The sequence below is a fragment of the Mus caroli genome, chromosome 4 (genome assembly GCF_900094665.2).
Source record: "Mus caroli chromosome 4, CAROLI_EIJ_v1.1, whole genome shotgun sequence".
Taxonomy (NCBI): Eukaryota; Metazoa; Chordata; class Mammalia; order Rodentia; family Muridae; genus Mus; species Mus caroli.
Genome location: NC_034573.1, coordinates 56,062,826 through 56,077,979, shown reverse-complemented (window position 1 = coordinate 56,077,979; position 15,154 = coordinate 56,062,826). Strand labels below are relative to the sequence as shown.

Below are 15,154 nucleotides of genomic sequence, written 5' to 3'. Positions count from 1 at the left end.
ATGCCCTCTTCCCATATTAAATACCTGATCAGGATCATGCCATATACCAATAAGTAGATCTTTCTATCTCACCTAGGTATGAGTATGCCTAGCTGTAGGATACTATAGACACTAAGCAAAGAGTTCCTTGGCATCCACATTGTTGGGAGCTATTAAGACAACTCTTGATCTCTGAATTGGGCCTCTCCCCCCGAGAAGAAAAGGGGGTCAAAAGTGGGCTACATACACACCGATTCCGAGAATGTTCCAGCCCTAAGTCATCACCGATGTCCTGACTACACCCTGATACCACCAAGTTCTTGCTTTCCCGTGTAGCTGCCAAAAGAAAGAATTTCTGTTGCCCCCCTCCCATAAGTATTTCTCCTTTTGCTTGTACTGCCCTACCCCTCCCACTGATAAGTATCTGTACTTTCCCTTTTGCTTGTGCATTTAAGCCTTGGGCCTTTGTCAATACATTTGGGGCTTTGATGCATTCCAGAAGGTTTCTGTGTCGTTATTCGCACAAGGCCCTCATCCCTCTCTACCCCCTATTTGGTTCTTAGGAGGAGGTCCCCTTGAGCCCCTAGAATAACTGGACCTGATGGACGGGTCACCGAATTTTAAAATTTTAAAAATAAAATGCATGATTTAAATAATGTGCATGGGGATATAATTCCCCCCTTTTTTTGTTTTTTATTTTGTTTTAAGAACATATTGTTTTAAAGTTCAATAATGCCTTTTCCTTGATAATTATATAAAATCCCAGTAACAAGGGTAACATTAAATTGTCAACAATACATCTCAAATGCTTGACTGTAATAGCCAGTTCCATTTTCTGTTTCAATCTGATTTGGAACAGGAAGCATAAAAAAATTAATGTAGGCAAAGACTAATTACATTTTTAGTTGCTTCTCCTGTTACAGCAATTGTAAAGAGAAAGCCTGAAAAGGTGTCAATAGTCACATGTACATATTTTATCTTTCTGAGATCAGAAATATGAGTATTCTTTTGCAATAATTGATTAAGTATAAGTCCTCGAGATTTTTAACACCATTCGGGGGAACAGATAGAAATTGAGGTCGCTAAGAACAATTTGACATGAATGTTCTCTAAAAATAGCAAACTATTATCTCAAGCCATTATTATTTTGACGATGTAAAAAATGAGATTATATGGCCAATTGTACATGGTTAGGCCTATAATCTTCATGGGATAAAGATCTGCTGTGCCATGGCCTTAAGGGGTCCTGTCTGGGCAGTTCAGNATGAGTTCTTAAAGGTCCAAGGACAGTCCTTTAAAGGAAGAGTATATTCTCTTAACTTGAGTTGTATGTGCATAAACAGTTTGAAANTTTGAGATTTAGCAGTATCTAAAACAAACCAAAAACAATTTCAAGCAACTGTAAGCCAATATATATATTGATTATCAGCATACAAATTAAAGCTTGACACTTTCTTCAACATTTCAAAACACTGGCTACAGCATACAATTCAGTTATCTGTGCTAAAGCAGAAGGAAACNCAAAAGAATAAACATGTGATCCAATCACATATACTTCTTTCNCATAGAAGGGCTGTTTATTAATACAGTAGATGTATTCTTAACAGGATGCATACATCATTTAACAGGAAATACAAAAGCATGCATAGAAGCAAATTTTAACTCGTCTTTGGATAATGATTATCAATTTACCCAAAAGTTTACTATGCAATTGGCCAAATATCAATATTCTGCAAAAAAAATTTCATTGCTGTTTGAAACATGGAATAACGTCTTGTCAGGGTTTTAATACATTTTTTTCTAAGCTCTCTTTATGATTCTATCCTACAATTTTTTATTAACACAATGACAGCTTCATAACAGGATGATAAAACTTTACTTGGAGATGATGAAAGATTATTTCACATTAATACTTCCTTTACCAAAGAACTGNTGTGAGCTCATTCAGTAACAATAACTAAAATAAGCAGTTAACATTAGACTACCATTGATTACAATTGATAACAATTGATTACAGAAGCTTCCTCTATTTTCTGAAAACCTGTTTGTTTCTCACCAGTTAATTTGCATCTCCCTTGATAGCATCCAAAAAAGGCTTAAGTCCTCCTGTGGTGAGCTTAAGGTGAGGACTTGGCCAATTAACATCTCCTGGTAGCTTTTGAAAATAATTTGAAGCAAATCATGTTTTATTTCTTNAATTTTTCTCTACCACAGTTTTTCTAGGATATAACTGAGGCCNCAAATATTGAAAAAGATATTGCCTTTTGAATCTTTTTTTTTTTCAGCAACAACTACTCTGAAATTTTTCAAGCTCGTTGTGTAGAGTAAAGGTTTATAGTAAATTTCCCTTAGAGAGAATAGTTAATAAAATACTCTCCACATAATAAACAATATGAACTCAAAGATTTAAAATCCTTTCTTCTTGTATTGAAGCAGAGACAAAAAAAAATATTTTTTTTATTTTATATAATGCAAGGCTATTAGACATACCTAGAGGCAAAACTTTCCAATGATCACAAGCTCAGTAGAAGCAAACCCTTTACAATTATCAGGATGCAAAGGAAAACACAACCTTCCAAATCCATAATAATTCTATATGGAGTAGGCAATTCAGGTTGTAATGCACTTNGAAGTTCCACAACCTCATTGACCTCTCATAAATTTTAAGTTTAAACTATATTTTAAACAACACTTGGATAGGCTTGCAATATGGTGTTTTGCTTTTAAAATTATTCCCTAAAGGCAAGGAGAGGTGAGGCCGCAACAACTTCCCTGGGCATGGTGTGCAAAGCAAAAGAAATGCCACACAAGCCTTGCTAAGGCTGCTCTGAGCTTTTCATTAACTCAAGTGTAAATATTACTTCATCTGAGCCTTTTTCCTGAGGTCTGGCCCAATCACTACCCCTCCTGCAGGAAAAAGATTCCAGGGGAGCAATTCTACTGTCTGTCTATGACTCTAATATCTGGACAGTCTTTCCTAAGATGGTTTATACATAAAAAATTCTTTATATCCTTAGTGTTATGAAAACATTGCTTATAAGTACTGTAATATTGTTGCGAGGCAGCAACAATAAGCAAACACTGATTGTATGAAGGTCCAATTTCTGCACAAGGATCATTGTTTCCAGATAAGTCTCTCTTAGTTTCATATGGCCGAATATCCACAAAGAGTTTCACTAGCATTCTCATAAAACAATTGTGAGAAAAAAAAAGGAACCCCTGCTTCAGAATCTCCAGAAATTCTGCTAGCTGTTTTTAGTAATGTATCCACAAAATCCTGAAAATGTTAACCAGGAGCCTGTTTGATACCAAATAAATTCTCACAGAGATCTCTTTTCCAAACTTGGGGGTTTAAATTTTGCTTCTACCACTGTATTCAATAAATCTTGTGTAAAAGGGGCAGCAAATCCATACTGGCCACAGCTGTTTTTAACTTTTATTGCTCTTGCAATCATCCTAATTACAAAATATGGGTGAGTTAAGAATCATGACCTTGCAATCAAAGTGCAAAGTGCAGCCAATGGATCACTGGCAATTTTAACTATAATTTTAAGTTTCTTTTCAATATTAGAGCATAACCAAAATTTTTGGAAAGGAAAACCCAATTTTAAAGAATCCATTCCCTTCAAAATCAATACTAAAAGGATTACTTTCATGCTATGAAGTTTGGCTAACAATTCTTATATATGAATGCATGACAGTTCAACTTTTAATACTTCTTTGAAGAGACATTGTTTTAAATCTTATCTCTTATATGTCTAGATTCTTGGATAAGAATTACATAAAATATTATCCCAATTTAGAAGTACCTTTAGAGGCCTGATTTCCTGGGCTGGTTTGTGCCACATGACTCATGGCTAAGGGTACAGGGCAACTTAAATCAGCAACCACTGTGCAAACTGAGACTGATTCAAGANATGGATAGCCAGAAGATAAAGTTTTAACCATTTTTTTCTTTTCAACATGAAACAAAGAACAACAGTCATTTAGACAACAAAACAAAACCAGACAAAGATGAGTTGACACATGAATAGACTGGTGCACCAAACAGAGACAATACAGACAGGGTAGAAGACTTGATGTAACCAGAACTAAGGATATCTCCTGTAGGGACCAGAAAACAGGACATCTTCTGATGTCCTTCTATCCCTGGGGGAGCTCTAAAATCCATTTCCCTTCTCTCTCTCTCTCTCTCTCTCTCTCTCTCTCTCTCTCTCTCTCTCTCTCTCTCTCTCTCTCTCTCCTCATTTGTATATCTAGCATATACATATTTTTGTGTGTATATTTTAATCACTTTATTTTATTTTATTTTATTTTATTCTATTTTATTTTATTATTTTTAAGACCAACTCCTCATCCCTGATGCAGTTCTTAACTGTGGAAAATGCTTTTTTAGAATTTTCCAGTCCCATTTTCCACTCTCAATCCCTAACTGATATCAGTGTTGAGCCCACTCTTACTCAGTCTAGCCTATATCCCTTTTTCACCCTTGCAAACATCAGCCTTCAAAAAAATCAAATTTATACCGCTAACATTAATTCTGTATGTTGCTTACTATGCAGGATACCATCTTCTGTTTTCTGTGGAGCCCAACCAAGACAGTGGCCCTCAGCAAGTCTTTCTGTATTCAGTTTACCTGTTCTGGTGCCAACTGTACCCAACAGCAGCCAGGGGTTTCTGGGTTCCTGAAAGGAAACAGAGGATGGATGGGAAGGACAGCAAGAGAAATAATNAGCCAAGACAAAGTTCTCTGATCAAGGCTTATTCTTTAATGTAGGGCACTGAANATATATGGGAAAACCCAAGGACCCATCCCTTTGTTTCAGCTTGGTTCTGTTGCTTGTTTTAGTTAGATTGGGTTGCAAAGTAGGGTCTTCAGCAGCTCAGAGAGTGGGCAGTTCTCAGTTCTCTAGTAGGAAGATATAATTGTAGCCAAGGAAGGCACATGACTCCAGTGTCTGAGACTTGTTCAGTCAGCTCAAGGCTGGGGGGGTGTCATGGGTTCACTCTCTGACACTGACACAGCAGGTGTTTCAAAACTGATGTTGAGCCAGAGTCAACAGTATGTATTATCACTCTGGCTGCTAGAGAGACTACAGAATATTTCCAATCTGGGACATGAATCAAATAAATCTGTTTTTATTGATGTTCCTCTGGGCCCCAAATCCACACTGGAATCATATAAGTGGCTTGAGTGGGCCCAAAGGCTTTCTGAATGAATTGTTTGTTAAATTAGTTGATGGGGCTGGTGAGATGGCTCAGTGGGTAAGAGCACCCGACTGCTCTTCCGAAGGTCCAGAGTTCAAATCCCAGCAACCACATGGTGGCTCACAACCATCCATAATGAGATCTGACTCCCTCTTCTGGAGTGTCTGAAGACAGCTACAGTGTACTTACATATAATAAATAAATAAATAAATAAATAAATAAATAAATAAATAAATAGATAAATCTTAAAAAAATTAGTTGAGGGTAAGACACAGGTCATGGTGATTAAATCATTTTCCTAATAGTTTCAGAAAAGCTAGCTACTTATAAATGGGCTGTTAGTTGGTTACATGTAAACTCCTTAAACATCTTACTACACACTTTGTCTATTCTTGACTACATCAGCTTTTCAGTCACATAGATAGTCTACACATCCTGAGTAGTGTTAACATGCTTAGTGACAGGAAGGTGCCTGAGCTAAAGTCAGGAGTTGAAGGGACTCATTGTTGCTTTCTTTTGTAGAAGCAACTTCTAGTTCACTACTAGAAAAGCAATAATCCATAGCAAGATGAGGTGCTACAACCCATAATCCCAGCGTTCAGGAGCCTGGGGCAAGAGGATTGCCACAGATATAAGACCATTCAGAACCTCAGTGTAAGCTCAAGTCCAGCTCAGAGCTCACATTNAAAAGCTGGCCATGGCTGCTTTTATCCCCAGTACTGGGTAGANGATGAAGAATGGAATATTGTTGGAATTTAGTGGCCAGCCAGCCTATCTGAAACACACTAATTCCCAGATTCAGAGGGAGACCCTGTCTCAAGGGGATGAAGTAAAAAGAGATAGAGGGAGACAACTGGTGTACTGTTCTGAATTCTGAATATACTAGCAAAGGCACAAGCATTTACACATGTGTACAGACACCATAATAAAAGAAAAAATATGAGGGTGGGAAGAAGAGAAAGAGGAGGAGGAGGCAAAGGAGGAGGAGGAGAAGTAAAAGGATTGAAGAATATGATAATCCCCTAGAAGAGCATCCTCCAAATGCTTTTAGACCAATTGAGTGTCAGTTGTCATGGCTCGTTCAGTCTCAGACCACACAAACTCCTCCATATTTTAAACAAACCCATGTGCAGTACCTGCCAGTGCAACATGTCTGGAGTTCTACAGCACTGTTTATTCCTTTTTCCTACTTAACCATTCCTCCTTCATGGTAAAAACATCCTGACCAGTGTAGTGGGGTCAATAAGAACAAAGGCTCCTGAGTTAGAGAGCCTTGGGTTTAATTCTAAGTTCTCACTTTGATTGACTATATGACCTTACAGCTACGTATTGTTTCTGAGTCTTAACTAATACTATGGTAAGAAGAATAAAATAGGACATACCACATAAAGCTGATGCAAAGTTGAAATAAAGCATATAGAGTATTTACCTCCTTTTTGAATTCTTTATTTCCCAACATCAAACACTAGTTTATGTTTCTAATTCAAGGGTAAATGAAATGTCTACTGATACAAAATCTGTTCCCATTGTAACTGTATGTGTTTGGAAGCATGATTTTTGACATGATTTCTACTTAGACCTCCATCAGCAAATACGACTTTCTACAATACTTGTATTTTTCATTAATGATGAGATTATGTCCAGTCAGTTGAAGTACAAAGTTCTCGAAGGTAAACAGTTTATGCAACCTGGCTACTGATAACAGTTTGGATTATGAGGTCAGTGCTATCTGTACAAAGGTTGAAGCCATTTGGGCAGCTATCATCTTAGCCTGGGAAGCCTTTTCTTGATAATTTTTAAATTAAGATTTACTATTTTTATGCGTATGTGCCTGAATGAGTTTAAATGTACCACATGTGTATAGGAGGCCACAAATTTCAAAAGACAGTACGTTGTTTCCTGTTACTAAATATCGAGTCAGTCTTGGGATGCCACATGAGTGCTGGTAATTGAACCTGGGTCCTCAGCAAGAACAATTTTCAAAGAATCTGACTCCATCTTCTGACCTCCACTGCACCAGGCCTGTGCATGGTACTCAGGTACACATGCAAAAACAATAATCATACACATGGAAATGAATCTTTTGCAAAAATTGAGTAACTCATGTTCTTCCATACTCCTATTAAAGCAAATATTCTATGTATGCTTGACCTTCCAGATCAGTCCCCACCCCATCTAAACCTGGTTTTCTGATTCCAAGCCAGATCCAAAGTTGCATCTAGTTCCAGATNGCAGCTCTCTTGAACACCCACTGTTTTTTCTTGGAAATAAGTTTTGAGAAATGTAAGACTATAAAATCAGTCCATAGGTGATGAAATTGACAAGTTTGAAAAGGGCAGGAACAATCCTTGGCCTCTNATCAATAAATGAGAAAACATTCCACAAAGCCTGATAGAGGTAGACCGATACTGGAAATAAAACAAAAAACAAAAAACAAAAAAACAAAACAAAACAAACAAACAACCAAGACACTGAACCCAGAGTGTATATAAGGACAAGCAAAGGAGCTGGGGAGTGGAGTGTAGGCACCATCACCTGAAAGACGTTGTGACAGGAAGACAATTCTATTCCCAACCAAAATGAAGCTGTTTCTAACTGCTATGTTTGTGACTTACCCTAGTCTGTGTGCATGCAGAAGAAGCTAGTTCTATGGGANGGAACTTTAATGTAGAAAAGGTATGATCAGTGAATTGTAATTTCTGGCTCAGAATGTGCTTTGGGGAACTCTTTGATCCAAGTAGGTCCTTTGAGTGTATGGGTATAGTGCCCCAATCCATTAGATAAATGAATGGCTCCAGACCTTGAAGTAAGACCAGCTATTCAGATCTAGCAATGTTTGGGGACCTCTGTTTTCACTGAGAGGCAGGGACAATATGCTAAGTATTGTGACAACTGGCATGAGATCTACCCCTGTTTATGCTCAGGCCCTAATCCATAGGCTGGAGTTCAAGTGGAAACATGTGCATGTGGTATCCATGTTCCTTCTCCCTTATCCATTTGCTTATCTATTACAGATTAATGGGGAATGGTATACTATTATCCTGGCCTCTGACAAAAGAGAAAAGATAGAAGAACATGGCAGCATGAGAGTTTTTGTGGAGCATATCCATGTGTTGGAGAATTACTTAGCTTTAAAATTCCATATTGTGTAAGTGAGATGCTCCTAGCTGAGAAAGAAGAAATGAAAACCTGGTATGCTCTCATACCTACAAACACTTGGGATTGGGGGAAGTGAGGCTTCTCAGTATGCACATGTGCACACACATACTGAATCTGTATTCAAAGCTAGAATGCTCCATGTGACAGTGAACCAAGATCTCATAACATGATTTTTTTTTCAAAAGTCAGAGACAAGGGTTGATGACAGGAATTAATTCACTACGAGTTCTATAATGAAAGATCAGAGACACTTCTGAAACCTCATTAATGAGGCAGTATATCACAAGTTAAGATTATGTGATCATGAATTCAATTTTTCTTACTAGTTGTTAGCCAATGAAATCCACCCCTTAATACTTGTGTTTTCCTGCAGTAAAGAAAATAATACTAATTCTTATCTGTGGATCTGGTATCAACATTAGGCAACATTACAGAGCAATAATTTGAGGCAGAGGGTGGAAATCTGGCTGATAATTTACACCACTGGCTGAAGCACAGCATTGGTGAAACTTGGATGTAGTAGCAGTTGTAATAGGGATGAGAAGTGATTCTCATTTTCTTTTTTAAAATAATAGGCAAATTTGTGATTGGTAAAGCATAAGATATAAAGGAAATAATGTAAATAAAACCCTTTTGTTAATTTTACAAAAATATTCAAAAGTTAAATGGAATAAAAAACTGGAGATAAATACAGTGTAGTGGGTGAAGAAGCCAGCCATATCAAACTCCCTTACACAAAAGCTCACTCTGTTTTACAGTATAGATGAAGAGTGCTCCAAAATATTTTTGGTTGCTGACAAAACAGAAAAGGATGGTGAATATTCTGTGAGGTATGCATACATAAAATCTCTATATATCTATCTACAAGATGACTAGTAAACCTTAATACTTTGTGTGTGTGTGTGCATGTGTGTGTGTGTGCATGTGTGTGTGAGTGTGTGTGTGTGCATGTGTGTGTGTGAGTGTGTACATGTGTGTGTATGTATGAGCATGTGTGGGTGAGTGTGTGTGCGTGTTTATGTGTGTGTTTTGCTGGAGTTTGAACTCAGAAACTTGCACTTACATGTCAAATGGGTACCATCTAATAGCTAACACCCTGTAGCAGACAAATGGGATGAGTAGTAGGTAAGTGAATCTACTTAAAACTACCCGTAGGCTAGTACTGGTGCACATCACTCAGGGTGTAGGAGTAGATAGTTGATACAGCAAGCTTATGAAAGATAGAAACATGTTGCTTGAAGTTGCTGTGGGAGGTAAGTAAGCCTAGGAGACGATGAGAGAGTGGTGCACCTGTAGTTAACTGTTCATTAGTAGTCTGGACCTCTCAAAGCCACTTTTCTTAGAAGTTCCTTCTTGAAGTTCAGAAAGCTCCAGACAGAAAGCATCAAACACTTCAATCATCTCTTCCAGGATATGTATTTTCATGATTTTATGTTTGGGGTAGAACAAGAAAAGGGTATCCTTCATTTCCAGCAAAACAAAGAATTACTGAGCTGTGTCCCATTTCCTCCACAGATGATGGATTCAATACATTTACTATACTTAAGACTGACTATGATAATTATATTATGATTCATCTCATTAACAAAAAGGATGGGAAAAACCTCACAACTGATGGGGCTCTATGGTAAAGTATTATCACACAGACACTGATCTTGGAGTGGGAAAAGAAGGAAGAACCTCTAGCTTTAATATGGTCTTCCCAGATTGGTTCTGACTCTTTCTCACCTCCTGAAGATTGATTCTCACCTCCATCATCCCTCGACCATAGTGATCGAAGCACTCTTTAATGTCTCATGGTGGCAGAAGGATATTCTATGGATGCCAAATCCAGGAGAGATCATACCAACGCCTGTTAATCATGTTCCCAAACATTTACCATCCTTATGGGGAAGCCCCTGTCCCCTCATTCAGGCTGTGGTCAATGCACACAATACAGCTGCTATACTCACTATTGCTATTCTCATAGGCTGAGAAACAGATATGAGTTCAGACATTAAGGAAGAGTTTGCACAACTAAGCGAGGAGCATGGAATCCTTAGAGAAAATATCATTGACCTATCTAATGTCGATAAGTCAGGATTCATTTATTTTTCTCATCCTGAATATTTTATCATAGAGGAAACAAACCTAGTTGGCTACCACTCATTTTTGAATGCTGGAGAGTCCTATCCTTTCTCTTGGGGAAATGAAGTAGACCTGGAACCTGAACATGTTCTTGTTCTCACACTACAGATCGCTGCCTCCAGGCCCAAGAATGAAGAATGGCCTGAGCCTCCAGCTGGGCAATATCCAATGAGAGCAAGGAGGAGGTTTGGTGGTCATGAATAAAACCCTTCCCAAAGCATTAGTATTATGCCCACAAATTACAATAAAAAATGTTTGATAAGGAATCTTTGAGGAAAGCTTGAAAATTGGCTTTGAATTATCTGGATTTGTGATCTAGTCATACTTTGAGCTTTGAAGTAAAGTGACCCAATCACTTAGGTAAGAAAACAAGGATTTGAATTTGACATAGTTGATGTATGCTTATGTGAAAAGGGCTCAACGAAGGGTTCAATATCATTAACAGACAGAGTAGCAGGATGTGGTATAACTGCTCTTCAGTGTCTGTGGTCCCCCTCCATCCCACTCAAGATAATATATTCTTAATCTGAACTCCATACAAACTTGGCTTCTTACCTGAGAGTGGATGTACCGGAACACCACTTCTCAACCAGTCTGGAGAGCAGACTCCTCTGGCCCTCCCTTCTCAACTAGTCTAAGACATCACTCATATAAAGTGTGAAGACTTTAAATGTATCCAAGGCGCTTTTCATTATTCCACAATTTACCTAACATTCTTCAGAGTTTCTTATGACAACAATTGTGAAACAAGCCTCAGATTCCATTATGGTCATTTATTCAATCAAAGAAGTACTTAAGGAGTTTCTGTATTCTTTCTTCCTGGATTACACAGTGTTGAGTGGAGACTTCTTACCAGGACTCCAGCATAATTCCTTCCTATTCATACAGCAACCGATAACAAGTTCTGTGATCTGCTTTCCATCATGTCTCACAGAGAAGTGCAATCCTGGTCTCTCCAGCATGTTACCTAGGATAACTCATCAAGAATCAAAGTCTTTCTTTAAATTTCTCTTTGACACACCCATGACAGTTCTCCATGAATTTCTTCCTCTTCCTGTTCAATAAATGATTACACTTGCACTTAAATATGTGTCTGTTTTCAAAACTAAATGTGGGGCTGACAGTGTGTGAATGAGGACTGCCTGAGTTTTATAACCAAGATCGTTTCTTATGGCTCTGTATGTAACTGTCTCCTGCTGCAATCCCAAGCCCTGATGAGTACTGCCTGCTCTTTAGCTCTCCTGCTTTAGTGCTGTATGAGGACCACAGGAGCATGACACTTGCTATATGATTCCTCAATCCATAGTCTCTTTTCCAAGAGAGCATAGTAGAGACACATATTTCAAAGGCTATGCCTGCTCACCAGTTTCAGGAAGTGCTAAGGAAGTGGGATAGGGTGGGGGAGTCTTGGTAATTGGAGTCCCATTCAATAAAGAGAAAAAGGTGTCTACCTCCCCATAGCATACTTTGGCCGCTAGTTAAAGAGATTAAATTGGTTCAACTCGAGTCACATGAAACAAGTTCTTGCTGTAGTTTGCTAAAAGATGGCAAAACACTATTGAGAAACCCAAACAATCATGATGAAATACCTCCCTCTCCACAACTACCCTGATTGGGGGGGGGAGTCCAAATAATTCTCTGACCAAAGTCTCCTAATTATCTTCAACTACATCCATGGACTACCATGCCCAGGTTTTTATTTTTAGTCTTGTCAAAAAATTAAGAGACAAAAGAAAATTGTTCACAAACTAAGAGAAAGGTACAGAAAATATTTGATTATTCCTAGGTCAACATGGCAGCTTGAGGTAACCCTAAATCCTCTCCCTTTCAACACCAAACACTTGATAGAAATGAGATGTGAAATAGTGAAAACATTCAAAGTTAAGAAAGGAATTCAAAACCTCAGACAAAGCAATTCCTTTGTAAAGTAAGAAGACAGTGAAGAAGTGAGGGTTGATACAGTAGAACTGTACAATTCTTTGTGATCTAGGAGTAGATTACAGCTTAGGGAGCATAGAGGGTTGGGGGACAACTGTCACAAAAGCCCAAGGATGCCACATGAGCATGCACCATCAGAGGTACAAGGGCTGAAGCAGAGTGATTTTTGAGGACAGATGCCCAACCTTACATGACATACATAAAGAAGACAACTACCTGTAGCTGTTGAAGGGACAGGACAATCATTCTAAACATCAAAGCAGCTGCTGACACCTAACGACTGGCCTGACTTGCTAGATCTAGGAGTTTCCACTTGAAAAAGCTGGCTTGATGCTCATGGTTGGCCAGAATGTCTTATCAGGAATATATAACCTAACAAAATATCTACATTAGGCACCATCCTCCTGATATTGCAAACACAAGATCATTTTGCCATCTAAAATGGTGTCTGTCCTCTGGCTAAAATCAGTGACAGCTACTTATTTGCCAATTGCAGAGTTAGCTTTATGTTTGTGTCCACTTATTATAAGTAGGATATACTGTTCTATTTAATCACTGAGGTGTAATTCCTTAATTGCACCCAACATAGGGTTTCCTGAGACATTCCTGAACCCTACAGGAGTTCCTTTCTTCATTCCTTTTATAAAGATTGTCAGCGGTACACAGGCCCTGACAGGAAAGAGCTGTTCTCCCAGGAGTGCTTTTACTCCCAGGCTGGGAGATAAGATAGCCACTTTCTCTTCATTAATTCTCTAGGGAAGGACCAGCAAAGAGTGCACGGACACAGAAACAGGGGGGCAGATGGGACACGATCCTTTCAGCACCACCTACACCTGGAGGTTGTGCTGTCCACAGCCCTCTGTACACTAGTTCAGCCAGGAGAGAGCTGTTCTCCCAGGAGTACTGGCACATGCTTACATATGTACAGAAGGTACAAGCTCCAGCCAGATACAGCAAGGCCATTTAACACCACAGGTAACCAGATGGCAAAAGGTAAGGGCAAGAACCTTACAAAGGGAAACCGAGGCTACTTGGCAACATCAGAACCCAGTTATCCAAACACAGCAAGTCCTGGATATCTCCAACAACTGGAAAAGCAAGGTTTGGACTTAAAATCATTTCTCATGATGCTAATACAGGATTTTAAAAAGGATATTAATAACTCCCTTGAGTTATTATATGATATTATATGATATTAATAACTCTCCTTGAGGAGAACAGATTAAAAAGGGAGAAGGCTTTAATGAGGAAACACAAAAATTCCTTAAAGAATTACAGGAAAACACAACAAAACAGGTGAAGGAATTGAACAAAACTACTCATGATCTAAAAATGGAAGTAGAAACAATAAATAAATCACAAAGGGAAAAAACTTGAGAGATAGAAAGCATAGGAAAGAGATCAGGAGACATAGATGCAAAAGCAAGCACCAAAAACAGAATACAAGAAATATAGGGGAAAATCTCAGGCACAGAAGATACCATAGAAAATATTGACACCACAGTCTAAGAAAATGAAAAATGCAAAAAGATCCTAACTCAAAACATCCAGGCAATCCAGTACAAAATGAGAAGACCAAACCCAAAGATAATAGGTATAAAAAAAGAGCAAAATTTCACAACTTAAAAGGTCAGTAAATATTTTCAACTAAATTATAAAAGAAAATTTTGCTGACCTAAGAAAAAGATGCCCATAAACACACAGGAAGCAGACAGAACAACAATAGATTAGACAGGAAAGAAATAGCTCTTTCCCATAATAAGCAAAACACCAAATACACAAAACAAGAAAAGAATATTAAAAGCAGCAATGGAAAAAGGTCAAGTAGCACATAAAGTCAGACCTATCAGAATTACACTAGACTATCCAAATTACACCAGACTTCTCAACAGAGACTATAAAAGCCAGAAGATCATGGGAAGACATCATACAGACTGTAAGAAAACACAAAAGCCAGCCCAGGCTAATATGTCCAGCAAAACTCTCAATTACCATAGAGAGAGAGACAAAGATATTCCATGATAAAAACAAATTCACACAATATCTGTCAACAAATCCAGCTCTTCAAAGGATAATAAATGTAAAACTCCAACACAAGGAGGGAAACTACACCATAGAAAAGTCAAGAAAGTCATCCAAAAAATTAGACATTGTAAGGAGCCGCCCTCGCATTTGCCATTACAAGATGGTGCTGATGGCACTGGCACCTGTGTTCTAAGTAGTAAACAAGCAAGCTGCGCATGTGCTGGGGTAGCTTCCCACCCNATGTGCTCTGCCTTCCCCGTGACGACAACTCCGGCCAATGGGCTGCAGCCAATCAGGGAGCGACACGTCCGAGGCGGAGGACAGTCCTCCATAAAAGGGACGGGTTTCTGCCATTCGAGCAATCTCTCTATCTCTCTCTCTCTCTCGTCTCTGGCTCTCTTCTCCACTGGCTCCTGAAGGGGTAAGCAATAAATCTTGTGCCACAGAAGATTCCAGTTGCCCTGAGCGTGTTCTTACCAGGGGGAACAAAAGCGCGGGCAATAAATGGCGCCGAAAACCCGCGAGCTACTACATCATGGGGAAGGAGCGGTTAATGAAGTGTTCCCACAAAACAGACTGTTGAGAAGGATCCGGCGTGGATTCAGAACTCTTCAGCTGGGGAACTGTGGTAATGAAGTGTTCCCGCAAAACAGACTGTTGAGAAGGATCCGGTGTGGATTCAGAACTCTTCAGCTGGGGGACGGAGCAGAACCAGAAC

The 15,154-nt window shown here is 38.8% G+C and overlaps 1 long non-coding RNA gene across 1 annotated transcript; it reads left to right on the top strand.

Moving 5' to 3' along the window:
• Positions 1–7,532: 7,532 nt before the first annotated feature.
• On the top strand, positions 7,533–11,486 carry LOC110292442. The gene is made up of 5 exons (XR_003836455.1): positions 7,533–7,863; positions 8,202–8,379; positions 9,105–9,176; positions 9,862–9,973; positions 10,582–11,486. It is a non-coding gene; the product is annotated as an uncharacterized LOC110292442 (long non-coding RNA).
• Positions 11,487–15,154: the final 3,668 nt, after the last annotated feature.